General features: G+C 38.2%; 1 protein-coding gene across 5 annotated transcripts in view; it reads left to right on the top strand.

Annotated features, from left to right (window-relative positions):
* Positions 1 to 14,101, top strand: part of USP44 (ubiquitin specific peptidase 44) — a 53,286-nt gene that overhangs the window by 545 nt on the left and 38,640 nt on the right. For 3 of the 5 annotated variants that reach the window (XM_077845864.1, XM_077845865.1, XM_077845862.1), the window contains exon 2: positions 724 to 818. The exons of the other annotated variants lie outside the window; for them this stretch is intronic. The gene's annotated coding sequence lies outside the window, so the exon portion shown is untranslated. The remainder of the gene's footprint in view (positions 1 to 723; positions 819 to 14,101) is intronic. 5 annotated transcript variants of the gene reach the window in all.

The following is a 14,101-nucleotide window of genomic DNA, read 5'->3' as shown; positions in this document are numbered from 1 at the left end:
ATAGAGGCATAGTCCAATTTTGGAGCAGTTTGCCATCCATACTGCCCTAAAGATACTAACAGGTTCTTTTCAAATCAAAGGATCAAACAGGCACCTCTGTCTACAAGCACTTTGGGGGGAAAAATGAGCCAAATGTGTACCTTCAAGCCAATTAACATCCATTAGACTACACAAGCAAGTAGAAACAAAACCAAGAGATTGCAAGACTGATTCCAGCTCCAAAACAATTTCTGTGACCTTCGCAGGTCCCTTATCTTCTGGCTACCACAAGATACTCCACGTGATCAGACATTCAGCATATTACAGCGAAAAGTCCAAGGATTCAAAGTCCAGGCTTTAATCCTTTGCAAACTCTGAGATCTAGATGCCAATGTAGCTATTTTCTGGCTGGGTGATTTTGAAGTTATTTAATTTCAGTTTCCTTATCTGTAAAAAGGAAATAATAAACTCTACCTTGTAAGGATTAGGGGTGTGTGTGTGTGTGTGTGTGTGTGTGTGTGTGTGAATTATTCCAGCCCCCTCTTGGATGACAGGCTAAGACAAAATACAACGTACTATACAGAAAGCACTTTGAAAAACAAAGGTATTATATAAGGAACAGTAATTTAATATATCCATGATGACTTAGAGCATATTGAGCTTTCACTTCTGCCATCACACACAACAAAAATAGACTAAAACCTGTTTCAGATCTATTAAAATTGCTCCTTCAATCATTTGCAGGACAAATACAAAGCTACCAGAAGATTAGTCTCTATTCAACATCAGGAAAAGTTACCGACAGCAGTCCTAAAACAGAAGGGCTGTTTCTGGAAAGTGTGAGTTCCCTGTTAGTAAAGATCCTAGGACTGGGGAAGATGATGGGAGGGAAATGAAGAGGGAACTCATGAATGTCCAGATCAACCACTGGCCTGGACTTTATCAGGTCTGAAAACCCTTAGCTAGAGAATTACAGAAGGATATTCTACATCATGGGGGACCTGGATGGCTCACTCGGTAGAACATGGGACTCCTGATCTCTGGGTAGTGTGTTCAAGCTCCACATTGAGTGTAGAGCTCACTGAAAAACAAAAACCAAAAAAAACTACACCCTTGATCTACTTTCCAACTAGCATGTTTCCTAACTGGTTGCACTGGTTGCATTAACTGAAGAAAAAATATCCATTCATATTTTCTGCTTCTTTGCAATTATTTCTAAAAACACTCAGTCAATGGTAGCTAAACACCCAGCTCTAGGATACAGTGGCTTAAAAAGCAAAAGCTACATGGGCACCCAGCTGGCTCAGTAGGTGGAGCAACTCTTAATCTCTGGTTCAAGCCCCATGTTAGGTGTAGAGATTAATACAAATAAATAAACTTTAAAAATTAATAAATAAAACAATTCTTAAAAAAAAAAAAAAAAAGCAAAAGCTACAGGGTACCTAGGTGGCTCAGTCAATTGAATTCAGGCTCCTTGAATTCAGGGAGTCTGCTTGGGATTCTCCCTTTACCTCTACCCCTCCCCTGGTGTGCTTTCTCTCTTTCTCGCAAATAAATCTTTTTAAAATATATTTATTTAAATTTTATGTATTTATTCACGAGAGACACAGGGAGAGGCAGAGACACAGGCAGAGGAAGAAGGAGGCTCCCTGCGGTGAGCCTGATGCAGGACTCAATCCCAGGACCCCAGGATCACCACCTGAGCCAAAGGCAGACGCTCAACCATTGAGCCACCCAGGGGTCCCTAAAATAAATCTTTTTAAAAATATTTTTAAATGTAAAAAAATAAAAAAGCAAAAGCTACATTAATGGCATAAAAAATTATTTTGTAGCACATTTCAGATTGTTTGCTTAAAAACAAATACAAACTTTTATGTATATATTTGAATTCAGTTCTCTAGTTTACCTTCCTAATGAACTACTCTTTTTTCATAAGAATTCTAAGAAAAACAAATATGTTATCAGAGCATCTGAAGACTTTTGAAGTTAAAATAAGCTAGAAACTACTAAATAGATGTTTTGTGTGGCATACCTAAAAGCAAACCCAAAGCAGAGAGCTGCCAATTGTCTCAATGTGTATATAGATCAAAGCACTGTATATAGTGGTAATATACACAGAAATCTCTGGATATATACACAGAACCTCTTCCTGGATTCAAATCCTGATGTCACTACCTGTTAGGTACATGACCTAAAATAAGTTACTTGATCTCTGTACCTCAGTGTCTTCATTGCCAAAATGGAATAACAATATATATACTTCATAGGCTTAGTATGAGGGTTAAATAACGAAATACTTAAAAAGCTGTTTGCATATTCCCCAGGCATATGAGTGAGTGCTTATAAAGTAATAGATACCATTAACACAGTAGCTTCCTATGGATGGGTGATAGGTTTTAAATACAGACTTGCTGAAATATTTTTAAATGAAATTTTAAAATATTTTATTGTAAAATATGGTAATGACTAAAAAAAAAACTTTAAAAGAACATTAATTACCCATAATCCTACCAATTAAGGAAAGGGCTAATACACTTGGTGTGTTTCTTCCAAAATATTTTTTCTTGTATGTTTTTCCATAGTTGGGGATCATATGTTCACAGTCTAATAGATTAAAAACTAAGGTTTAGAGCTTCACCTCCTTCAGTGTCTAGGTGAAGTCTTCCCATATATACCTTGAAAAACTGTATTTTCCTCTTCATTATCCTCTTTCTCCAGGAATTTAATACCTACCTAGTAAGGGCATAGCCCTGTGATCCCTGGCTGCTGCTTTTTCCTCCTTTTTTTTTTTTTTTTTTAAAGATCTTATTTTTAAGTAATCTCAACATCCATTTTGGGGCTCAAAAAACTTCAAGATCAAGAACCACATGCTCAGGCAGCCCGGGTAGTGCAATGGTTCGGCGCTGCCTTCAGCCCGGGGCCTGATCCTAGAGAGCCGGGATCGAGTCCCACGTCAGGCTCCCTGCATGGAGCCTGCTTCTCCCTCTGCCTGTGTCTCTGCCTCTCTCTCCCTCTCTCTCATGAATAAATAAATAAAATCTATAAAAAAAAAAAAAAAAAAAAGAACCACATGCTCTACCAACTGAGCCAGCCAGGTGCCCCTCCCTGGCTTCTTAATGTGAATTTTCTTTTTTTTTTAAGATTTTTATCTATTTATTCATGAGAGACAGAGAGAGAGAGAGAGAGACAGGCAGAGACACAGGCAAAGGGAGAAGTAGACTCCATGCAAGGAGCCGGATGTGGGACTTGATCCCGGGACTCCAGAATCACACCCTGGACCAAAGGCAGGAGCCAAACCGCTGAGCCACTCAGGGATCCCCTTAATGTGAATTTTCTGACTTTCAAATGTCTCTCTCTTTCCTAAACACCTTGGGAGGTACCCTCTTCTTTCATAACCCAAACTTCGCTTCTCTCCTTTTCTCCAATGCCAGCCTGGCTCTGGAGAATTCCTTCCCTGGACTGTGTGGAGAGAGTTTAGAGTTGGAGCTTTTTCTCACCATGATTTCCTTCAACATTTTATAACTCTACAAAGTACATAAAGCTTTCATAGATATAATTACCCATTTGTCCTCATATTAGATGTACAGCAAATGGGCATTCTGGCTGGATCAGTCAGAAGAGCATTCAACTCTTGATCTTGGGGTTGTGAGTTCAAGCCCCATGTTGGGTGTGGAGATTACTAAAACTAATAATAATAAACTTAAAATAAATAAATAAATAAATAAATAAATAAATAAAATATAACTTTAAACTGGATAGTCCAGAAATTGTTCCTCACTCTATAATAAGGCACAATGATTATCAGAAGTAGAAATTATCAACTACTACCATTGAATCTAGTACTTTTCTTTTTGGATTTTATTTTTAAATAATCGTTATACCTAGTATGGGACTCAAACTTGCAACTCTGAGATAACTTGCAACCCTGAGACCAAGAGTTGTATGCTCTACCGACTGAGCCAGTCAGATACCCCTCTAACCTAGTACTTTTAACTGTGTAGTTCATTCTTACTATAGCTATTGCCAAGTAGCTAAGCTATTGCTTCAGCAATAAAATATATCAGCATCATAATGTACTATCACCATCATCAGCAAACACCTACCATTTATCATGTGTCTAAGTAATTGGTTATATCTATTTTTACACATATTAGTTCATTCAATCCTCAAAACAACTCTGTGAGATTACCTATTATGCAGGTGAAGAAAAGAGAATTGGAATCAAGATCTCTTTTGATTCCAAAATCACAGAAATTTTTTTCTAATTCATACCCTGAAAAATCTTTTTTTTTTTTTTAAATGTTTATTTATTTATGATAGTCACAGAGAGAGAAAGTGAGAGAGGCAGAAACACAGGCAGAGGGAAAAGCAGGCTCCATGCACTGGGAGCCCGACGTGGGATTCAATCCCGGGTCTCCAGGATCGCGCCCTGGGCCAAAGGCAGGCTCCAAACCCCTGCGCCACCCAGGGATCCCTGAAAAATCTTTTTCTTAAATAAAAATTAAAAAAAAAAAAAAAAAAAAAAAAAGGGATCCCTGGGTGGCGCAGCGGTTTGGCGCCTGCCTTTGGCCCAGGGCGCGATCCTGGAGACCCGGGATCGAATCCCACATCGGGCTCCTGGTGCGTGGAGCCTGCTTCTCCCTCTGCCTGTGTCTCTGCCTCTCTCTCTTTCTCTCTGTGTGACTATCATAAATAAATAAAAATTTAAAAAAAAAAAAAAAAAAAAAAAGGAAAAATCTTTTTCTGATCACACCTCGTTTCAGAGTTTTGACACATTCACATTTCGTAATACTCTAACATAACATCTTTCAGATTCATGCTAGAATATTAGACTTCTAGAGAGACAAAGACTTATAAAATATGTCTGCGAAGGTAGTCCTCTCTGAGAGAGTATACTTTCTGGCACAAGAAAACATGAAGTGGGAAGACAGGGAGAAGATGCCTATTCAATCAGCTAAACTGGCTAAATCCCGGAGGCAGCTAATCACAGCCAGTACAAGTACAGCTTCACAAAAACAGGCTGGCAATAAAATACTTCAGATAACCAAACCAGAGAAAGTCCAAGGCAGTCCAAGATGCCATCAAGTACTACTGCTCTTTGGCTGATAGAATTATAGAGAGGTTCTTAAAGTTTTACATATGACAACTACCCCTATCATTTGGTGAAACATTTTCCAGCACAAATTTCATAATCTGGGATAATTAGTATAATCTATTTTCTTCTAAAGGCTAAAAAGAAAATAAAAGTTCGATTTTCCAAAATATTCCAGGAAAAGACACCTTCTAAGCTCTTTCCCTGTCTCTCTATTATGGCTCCTATATGTGGCTCATAGTAGGGAGAATGACAAAGAACTCAGGTAGAACAAGCTGCCATTGTGCAATTTTCAAGCTTCTTGAAAGAAACAGAAAACAAGAAAAACAAAATTCTTTAAAAATTCCTATCATCCTATCTACAATGCCCATCTCTGGTTCCTCCTGCTCCCTACCTTACCACCCCCATTATCTGGCTCATCTGAACCTTCTGGCTGGTCTTAGAACCTCATAAAAACAACTTCTTTCTAGCCAATCTGACTGATGCTCGCCCAGAGATCCAGATTGGAGAGCATAGCATATACAGCATGTATACATACTTTTATGTGTGTACACATGTACACACAAGATGGCCAGCAGGACACACATGCACAAAGGATATTTGGAAACAACTATTCCACATGAAGTAGGGGTATAATGGAGGATGAGCAAAAAAAGCTGTATTAAGAGCTAAGGAAATATAAATGGATATTGTTAGTCAAATGAATGTATGGAATTTAATCTCAAGAGGCTGTCTAAATAAATGTAAGTACTAGTCTCATAAGACCAAATATCTAGATTTACTCAATAATCATGTATAGGGGGACGCCTGGGTAGCTCAGTGGTTACGCATCTGCCTTCGGCTCAGGGTGTGATCCTGGAGTCCCAGGATCCAGTCTCACATCAGGCTCACTGCACGGAGCCTGCTTCTCCCTCTGTCTATGTCTCGGGTCTCTCTATCTCTCTGTGTCTCTCATGAATAAATAAATAAAATTATTCAAAAAAATTATTTAAAAAAAATCATGTATAGGCACGTATAGGGAAAGTCCTAAAGGTTACAAGGCAGACTGATAAGACAATAACATTAATTATTACTACCAATAATATCTTAATCTGATTATTGCTCCATGATTTCCGAAGAGCTGTCATATCCATTCTCTCAGATACTTACCACTGTTCACAGGAAGTTGAAGCTCAGATACCATTTTTGTTATTTACACTCAATTCCTTCTTTCCCTCCTTCCTTCTCGCCTGCCTTCCTTCCTTCCTTCCTTCCTTCCTTCCTTCCTTCCTTCCCTCCCTCCTTCCATCAAGTATAGAGTGCCTAAAACGTGTAAACACTGTTTGAGGTACTGAAAATCCAGCAGCGAACAAGACATAAAAGTTGCTATTCTCATCTAGCTTATAAGGTTTTTTGTTTTAGTCATTGAAGGATAATTGACATGTAATGTTATTTTAGTTTTGGGTGTACAATATAGTGATTCCACAATTCTACACATGAGGGGCGCTTGGCTGCCTCAGTCGACTCTTGATCTCAAGGTTGTAAGTTTGAGCCCCATATATGGTGTAGAGATTACTTAAGAAGAAAATCTAAAAAAAAAAAAAAAAACAAAAGCAAAATAGCACCCAGGTACACCTGAGTGGCTCAGTCAGTTAAGCATTTGCCTTTGGCTCAGGTCAGGATCCCAGGGTCCTGGGATCAAGCCCCATGTGGGGCCCCTGATCCGTGAAGAGTTTGCTTCTCCCTCTCCCTAAGCCTGCTGCTCCCCTTGCTTGTGTGCCCTCTGTCAATAAATAAAATCTTAAAAAAAAAAAAAAATCTACACATTAGTCATTGCTCACCTCAATGAGGGTAGTCACCATATAATGTTACTACAATATTATTGACTATATTCCTTATGCTGTAGTTTCCATCTCTGTGATTATATACCTTACATTTCAGTAAGAAAGAGACAATATACAATACATATAATAAGGGACGCCTGAGTGGCTCAGCGGCTGAATGTCTGCATTCAGCTCAAGGTGGGATCCTGGGATTGGGATTGAGTCCCACATAGGGCTCCCTGCGGGGAGCCTGCCTCTCCCTCTGCCTATGTTTCTGCCTCTTTCTCTCTCTCTCTCTACGTCTCTCATGAATAAATAAAATCTTAACAAAAGAAAAAAAATAGGGCAGCCTAGGTGGCTCAGTGGTTTAGCGCCACCTTCAGCCCAGGGCCTGATCCTGGAGACCCAGGATCAAGTCCCACGTCAAGCTCCCTTCATGGAGCCTGCTTCTCCCTCTGCCTCTCTCTCTCTCTGTGTCTCTCATGAATAAATAAATAAAATCTTAGGAAAAAAAAGAAAAAATACATATAGTAAATAATTACAGAGCTATTTAGAACGTGATATTAGAATGATGCAGTAATTTATAAAATATGAAATACTATGGAAAAATAAATACATCAGGGTAATGGGAAGTGTTAGAGGAGGGCTATAATTTCAAATAGCATTGTTGGGGATCCTTGGGTGGCTCAGCGGTTTAGTGCCTGCCTTCGGCCCAGGGCGTGATCCTGGGGTCCTGGGATTGAGTCCCGTGTTGGGCTCCCTGCATGGAACCTGCTTCTCCCTCTGCCTATGTCTCTGTCTCTCTGTCTCTCTGTGTGTGTCTGTCATGAATAAATAAATAAAATCTTTTTTAAAAATAGCAAAATAGCATTGTCGAGACAGGCCTAATTTAGAAAGAATATGGGCACCTGGGTGGCGCAGCGGTTGAGCATCTGCCTTTGGCTTAGGTCATGATCCCAGGGTCCTGGGGTCGAGTCCCACATCGGGCTCCCTGCATAGAGCCTGCTTCTCCCTCTGCCTATTTCTCTGCCTCTCTCTCTCTCTCTCTGTTTTGCTCGTGAACAAATAAATGAATAATCTTTTAAAAAATAGAAATAATATATCTTGGAGAAGAGTAGGCAATCAGAGTGACCAGCCTGTCCAGAGGTCTAGGGGCAGGAGCTTGACTGGACTGTTTGATGTGCAGCAAAAAGACCAATGTGATGAGGAAAATCATAAGAGATAAGGAAAGACAAGGGAGAAGGCATGGGGCCAGATCCTTTATAAAGACCCTTGAGGTCTTTATAAAATCTTTTTAGCTTTTATTCTGAGTGAAATGGGAAGCCTTCTTGACTGTTATGATGAGAGTAGACTGCAGGGGGAACAAGAATAGAAGCAGTGAGACTAGTTAGAATATGCTATTAAATAATCCAGGGCAAGAGATGACAGCAGCTTTGTCCATGGTTACAGCAGCAGAGGTAGAGAAACAGATTCTCATTATGTTTTGAAAGTAGAACCAAAGAGATTGATTCTCTGATGTGGAGTGTGAGGGGTAAACATATAGGATGTCAAAAAAGACACTGAAGTTTTCAGTCTGTGCAACTAAAAAGGGTAGAGGTGCTATTTACTAAAAGAAGGAAAACAAGACAAGTAGATTTGAAGAATTTGACATTTGTAAATGTTAAATTTAGATGTCTATTAGACATCCAAGTGATGTTGGATAGGCAGATATTATGAGTCAGAAGCTAAGGTGAGAAGTCTGGATTGAAGATAAAATTTGGGAAGTATCATTATTTAGGTGGTATTTAAAACCATCAGCATAGATGAAACCACTAACAGAGTGAGAAAAATAAAGAGATAAGGACAAGAAACTGAGCCCTGGTTGCTTTCCAACATAAAAAGTGGAGAAAAGAAGGGCAGCTGGATGTGTCAGTTGATAGAGCATGCAACTCTTGATCTCAGGGTCTTGGGTTCAAGTCCCATGTTGGGGACAGAGTTTACTTTAAAAATTAATTAATTTTAAAAAAATAAATTACTTTAAAAAATAAAAATTAATTAATAAAATAATTAAAAAGTGGAGAAAAAAGAAAGATTCAGCAAAGGAACTTGAGAAGGAATAACCAAAGACAGAGGAAGAAAACCAGGAAAGTGTGGTATTCTTGGGACACAAAAGAAATATTTCCAGGAAGAGAAAATGGGCAATTGTGTTAATACCCCTAATGATGAAAATTAAGAATTGACCTCTGTTTATAACAATTTAGAAGTTGCTACTACTAGGTTGCTCCACAAGAGCTGCTTTTATGGAATGATAGAGATGAAAGCCTAACTGAATTAAGTTTTAAAGATTATGGGAAGACAGCAGCCCGGGTAGCTGAGCAGTTTAGTGCCGTCTTTGGCCCGGGGTGTGATCCTGGAGATGGGATCGAGTCCCACGTCAGGCTCCCTGCATGGAGCCTGCTTCTCCCTCTGCCTGTGTCTCTGCCTCTCTCTCTCTGTGTGTGTGTGTATTCTCATGAGTAAATAAATAAAATAAAAAAAAAAAAGATTATGGGAAGACAGAGTACCTGGGTGGCTCAGTCAGTCAAGTGGCTACCTCAGTTTTGGCTCAGGTCATTATTTCACAGTCCTAGGATGGAGTCTGGGTAGGGCTCTGCCCTCAGCAGGGAATCTGCTTGTGGATTCTCTCTCCCTCTGTGCCTCCCCCCCACTTGCATGCTCTCTCTCTAAAATAAATAAATCTTTTCAAATTTTTTAAAAAATTTAAAAGATAATGGAAAGAGAAGAATTAAAGACAGCAAGTTTAGAACATTTTCTCTTTTTTTAAGATTTATTTATTTGAGCAGTGCCTGGGTGGCTCAGTCCATTGAGCATCTGCCTTTGGCTCAGGTCATGATCCCAGAGTCCTGGAATCAAGCCTCACATCAGGCTCCCTGCAGGGAGGCTGCTTCTCCCTCTGCCTCTCTGTCTGTCTCTCTCATAAATAAATAAAATCTTAAAAAAAAAAAAAAGGAAAAAAAATTCCCTTATTTAGTCATACCCTTTTGTTTTACAGAAGAAAAAAAGCAAAACTTGTATTAGTTTAATGATTTTTCTAAACAATTACTATTGGGAGCAGCTGGCTGGCTCAGTGGGTAGAGCATATGACTCTTGATCTTGGGGTTCTGAGTTTGAACCCCATGTTTGGCATGGAACCTACTGTAACAACAACAAAAAAACCCAACTAGTTACTGTCAGAAGCAGGGCTATAAAGCAACAGGTCTTTTAGCCTTAACCAAGTCCCTGATCTTTTCTCATTATTACAATAACGTTGATCACATTGTATTGCCAGTCTTCCTCATCCCATAGAATTCCTGGAAGGCAGTAACAATGTCTTCTCTGTCTATAATATATCCCTTGATTAAAGATGATGAAGGTAATGAATCAAGCCCCTGTGCCATAGAAATAACCTCAAAATCAGATAGAGGGGCTTGCAATCCCCTTTAATACCACTTGTCTATAAATAAATAAATAAATTAATTAATTAATAATAATACTTGTCTGTACTAATTTCCACACTGTCAGAGATACCTGAATGAGTTTTAGTGAAACAGTGAAATAACCCTGAGCTTTAAAGCCAAACACACCTGAGTTTAAATCCCAGTCTGAAATTAACTATGACACTAGGCATACTATTTAAAATTTCAGAGCTCAGTTACCTTATCTGCAGCCCAGATCAGAAAGGCCAGGGAGACAGGTATCAATGCCTATCCTGCAAACTAGCATGCTATAGGTGTTCAATTAAATGGTAGTTATTTTATTGTTGTTATTGTTAATGAATTAGCTAATTCATTCATTAAAAAGTAGGGCATTTTTTAACTCCTCTCTGCATATCAAAACCTCACCTGTCAAAAACAAAAACAAAAACAAAACAAAACAAAACCTCACCTGTCCTTTAAACCATTTCCAGGCAGACATCTCCAGAAATTTTCAGAGTGGTAACTACCTTTTCTTGACTTCACATGAAACTGAGTGACCCATTGGATTATAAATTCTATCTTGTCCCATTCTCTAATTTTTTACTATGTGCATATCTCATTTTTCTCATCGAATTATAAACTTTTTGACTACGTAATAGGGTAGCATAGAGAGAACAGAAGCAGGGAAACCAGCACACTGGCTAATTATCATAGCTCTGACAAGGGATGATGAGAATAGGAACTGAGGCAGTGGCAGTGGAAAGTGAAATGGGTCTCAGAGACACTTTAATAATAAAACTAGCAAAATCTGGCCCCTGATTCAATGTGATGGATAATGCAGGGGTGGAGATAAAAGATGATACTAAGGTGTCTAAAATAAATGGTTGACTAGATGATTCTATTATCTAAAATAAGGAGTAAAATAAAAAGAAGAGATTGGAGACTGGAGGTGGTGGTAGAAGGAAGGACAAAAAGTATTAGGGACATGTTAAGTATTTTGCAAGTAGGCATAGGTGGGCAATGAAAAGAGAGAAAAGAGGGTGGCCTGGGTGACTCAGCGGTTTAGCTCCACCTTCAGATTGAGTCCCATGTCAGGCTCCCTACATGGAGCCTGCTTCTCTCTCTGCCTGAGTCTCTGCCTCTCTGTGTCTCAAATAAATTAGATAAATAAATAAATAAATAAAATCTTTAAAAAGAAAAGAGAGAGAGAAAAGAATCTAAAATCCTAAAAATGCTTGGTTTGGGGATATTTCCTCAGGAAACAAAGGGCGAGCAGGATGTAGGAGCTTGGAGAAAGCAGTTAATTCAGTGAGTGCAGAAATAGGACCAGGGGGTAAATGTTACAAGTAAATTAATTTTTTATTTGCCATAAGGGAGAATTTTCTGATAACATAAACTCTGGAAGCTAAGTATCCCATTGTATGATTTTGGATCAGTCATTTCACCCTCAAGCTGTCCCATCTGTAAAATTCATACCAAAGCTGCTATTCTTATCATTTGTATGCTAGTGCTTATTAGGATACTTCCTGTATCATTGAATGTGACAGAAGAAACAGATTTCACATAAAATGCAGATGGAGTAAGTAAGGTTACAACTCAGATCAGGAAGATGAATAAAGCCTTAATTATGAACTAGTTGACCCCCACACCTATTCATAAAATAAGTAGTTTTTTTTTTAAAGATTTTATTTATTTATTCATGAGAGACACACAGAGAGAGGCAGATACACAGGCAGAGAGAGAAGCAGGCTCCATGCAGGGACCCCCATGTGGGACTTGATCTAGGACTCACACCCGAGCTAAAGGTCGAGGCTCAACCGCTGAGACACCCAGGGATCCCCAAATAAGTAGTTTAGAAAGCAGATACTTTTTAACAGAAACAGTTTTCTTCTTTGAGACTGTCTTTCCTTACCTATTTTTCTGTCCATTCTTCAAGGTCATGAGTTTACCTATGAGTGAATAAATTATAGTAGAAGAGCTTCTATAACTTATGTAGAACAACATCTCAATCAATTTGGACACCTTGAAATACATATCAAATTAGCTTGGCAAGACAGGGATCTAATAGGAGATAAAATGTAGGTAAAATTCTGTAAGCCTATTTTTTCTCATTATATTTATACAAATTCTGCTTGGAGATTCTAACACAGTATATTCCATCTGATTTAGACAGGCTTAAATACTTTTTTTTTCACAAGTAGACAAGTTGAGGGGTTGGGGGTGTTTTAATTACTGTTTCTCAAAAGAAATAACTTCCATGGTACCTATAAAGTACACTGCAAAGAAAAATGGTATCTATAATGTATACACACTGTAAAGAACAATGGCTGTTCATAGGAAGACTTGTTTTCTAATCCCAGGTCGGATGAATGCTGTGTAGCTTCAAACAATTCAGTTAATACCTTAATTTCCTAACCTATGTAATGAGAAGTATGAAGAAAGAAAATGTATATGAAAATCCTGTGAGGTATAAATTGTTCTGCAATGAAAGGCTTAACTAATGCATAATTCCTCCTTTCCTCAATCTATTTATACAAAAATGGGGTCCTTAATTAATATCTTTGAGATAATTCATAATCCTCTCCTCCCTCCATCAGATTTATTAATCAAATGATTAAAAGTATTTTAGTAGATAGGTAAAAGATTTAGTGACAAACCCTGCTAAAAGAAGAAAGCCAAATGCCTCTGAAAAAGGTAAGAATATCTTAAATGAAAAAATCAAAGACTATATATACATTTAATGTATTTGTAAGACAGATACTCAGTCTTTATTATTTCTCAAATTTGTCAATTGAAAAACAAAAGTAGTGGTGTAATATACTCCATAGGCTTAATATTACATTAATCAAAGCTGATGACCATGAAAACCATGTATTGTTGTATTTGAACCACTAATTTCAGATGAAATCTAAAACACTCAAGTCCCTATTGTTAACACTGACATGCCAACAAAAACATTAAGGAAATCCTTTGTAGCTAGTTTATACTAGTATGCGTTTACTTGAAAAAACAAAATATGTAGTAACTAATGTATCTAAATCCTAATGTAAAAGCCTTCAATAAAATCCACTCAGTCAAAAGTTGAACAAATTATACTACATAGCTTAATTTAAAATCTTTGTTGTCATGCATCAAAGTCTGATAACCATACTTTACAATTTAGTGTATGTGGTTAGACCATTGCCTAGATTAAATAAATCCAAAGGTACATATCCATTCCTACAGGAGCCAGTTAACCTGAAAAGGAGGATAAAATCAGTAACCTATCACTATCACAACTTGCTATCTCTCCAAGTTCTCTGATCTTGGTCAAAACTGAGTTCAAAGGGCACTTGATAAAATTGTGGATGAATAGCCTTGGTAAAAAACTACTTAAAATGCCATCTTCACAAATGAAGTACAGTACCCCTTTACAAATGAAGTACGTACTCTAAATATAGGGAACAGAGCATGCTGTGATCCAGTTAAGAAAGGGTTTTCCTCTCTATTGCTAAATTGAACACCTCTCAGAGTGGATCCCACTCTGGGAGAATTTGAACAAGTTGAGCCTGTTTCCTCCTCAGCTGTAAAATGAGGATAATAACACTGACCTCCTTAGGACAATTGGGAGAATTACAGTAAGTACAGTAAGTAGTGAATACAAGCTAACTAAGCAAAAGCAGGAATAGTAGTACCCAGAGCTGCAGCCCTCACTGTTCTCATTCTGTCCTAATGCATAGGAGATCATGTACAGGTCTTAGAATAAAAAGTAGGAATGTGTTTTAAGAAGGAAAGGGTGATCAACTTCAGCAAAG

The sequence above is a fragment of the Canis aureus genome, chromosome 13 (genome assembly GCF_053574225.1).
Source record: "Canis aureus isolate CA01 chromosome 13, VMU_Caureus_v.1.0, whole genome shotgun sequence".
NCBI classification, from domain to species: domain Eukaryota; kingdom Metazoa; phylum Chordata; class Mammalia; order Carnivora; family Canidae; genus Canis; species Canis aureus.
The sequence above is the reverse complement of the archived record's forward strand: the minus strand, read 5'-3'. Positions and strand labels throughout refer to the sequence as shown.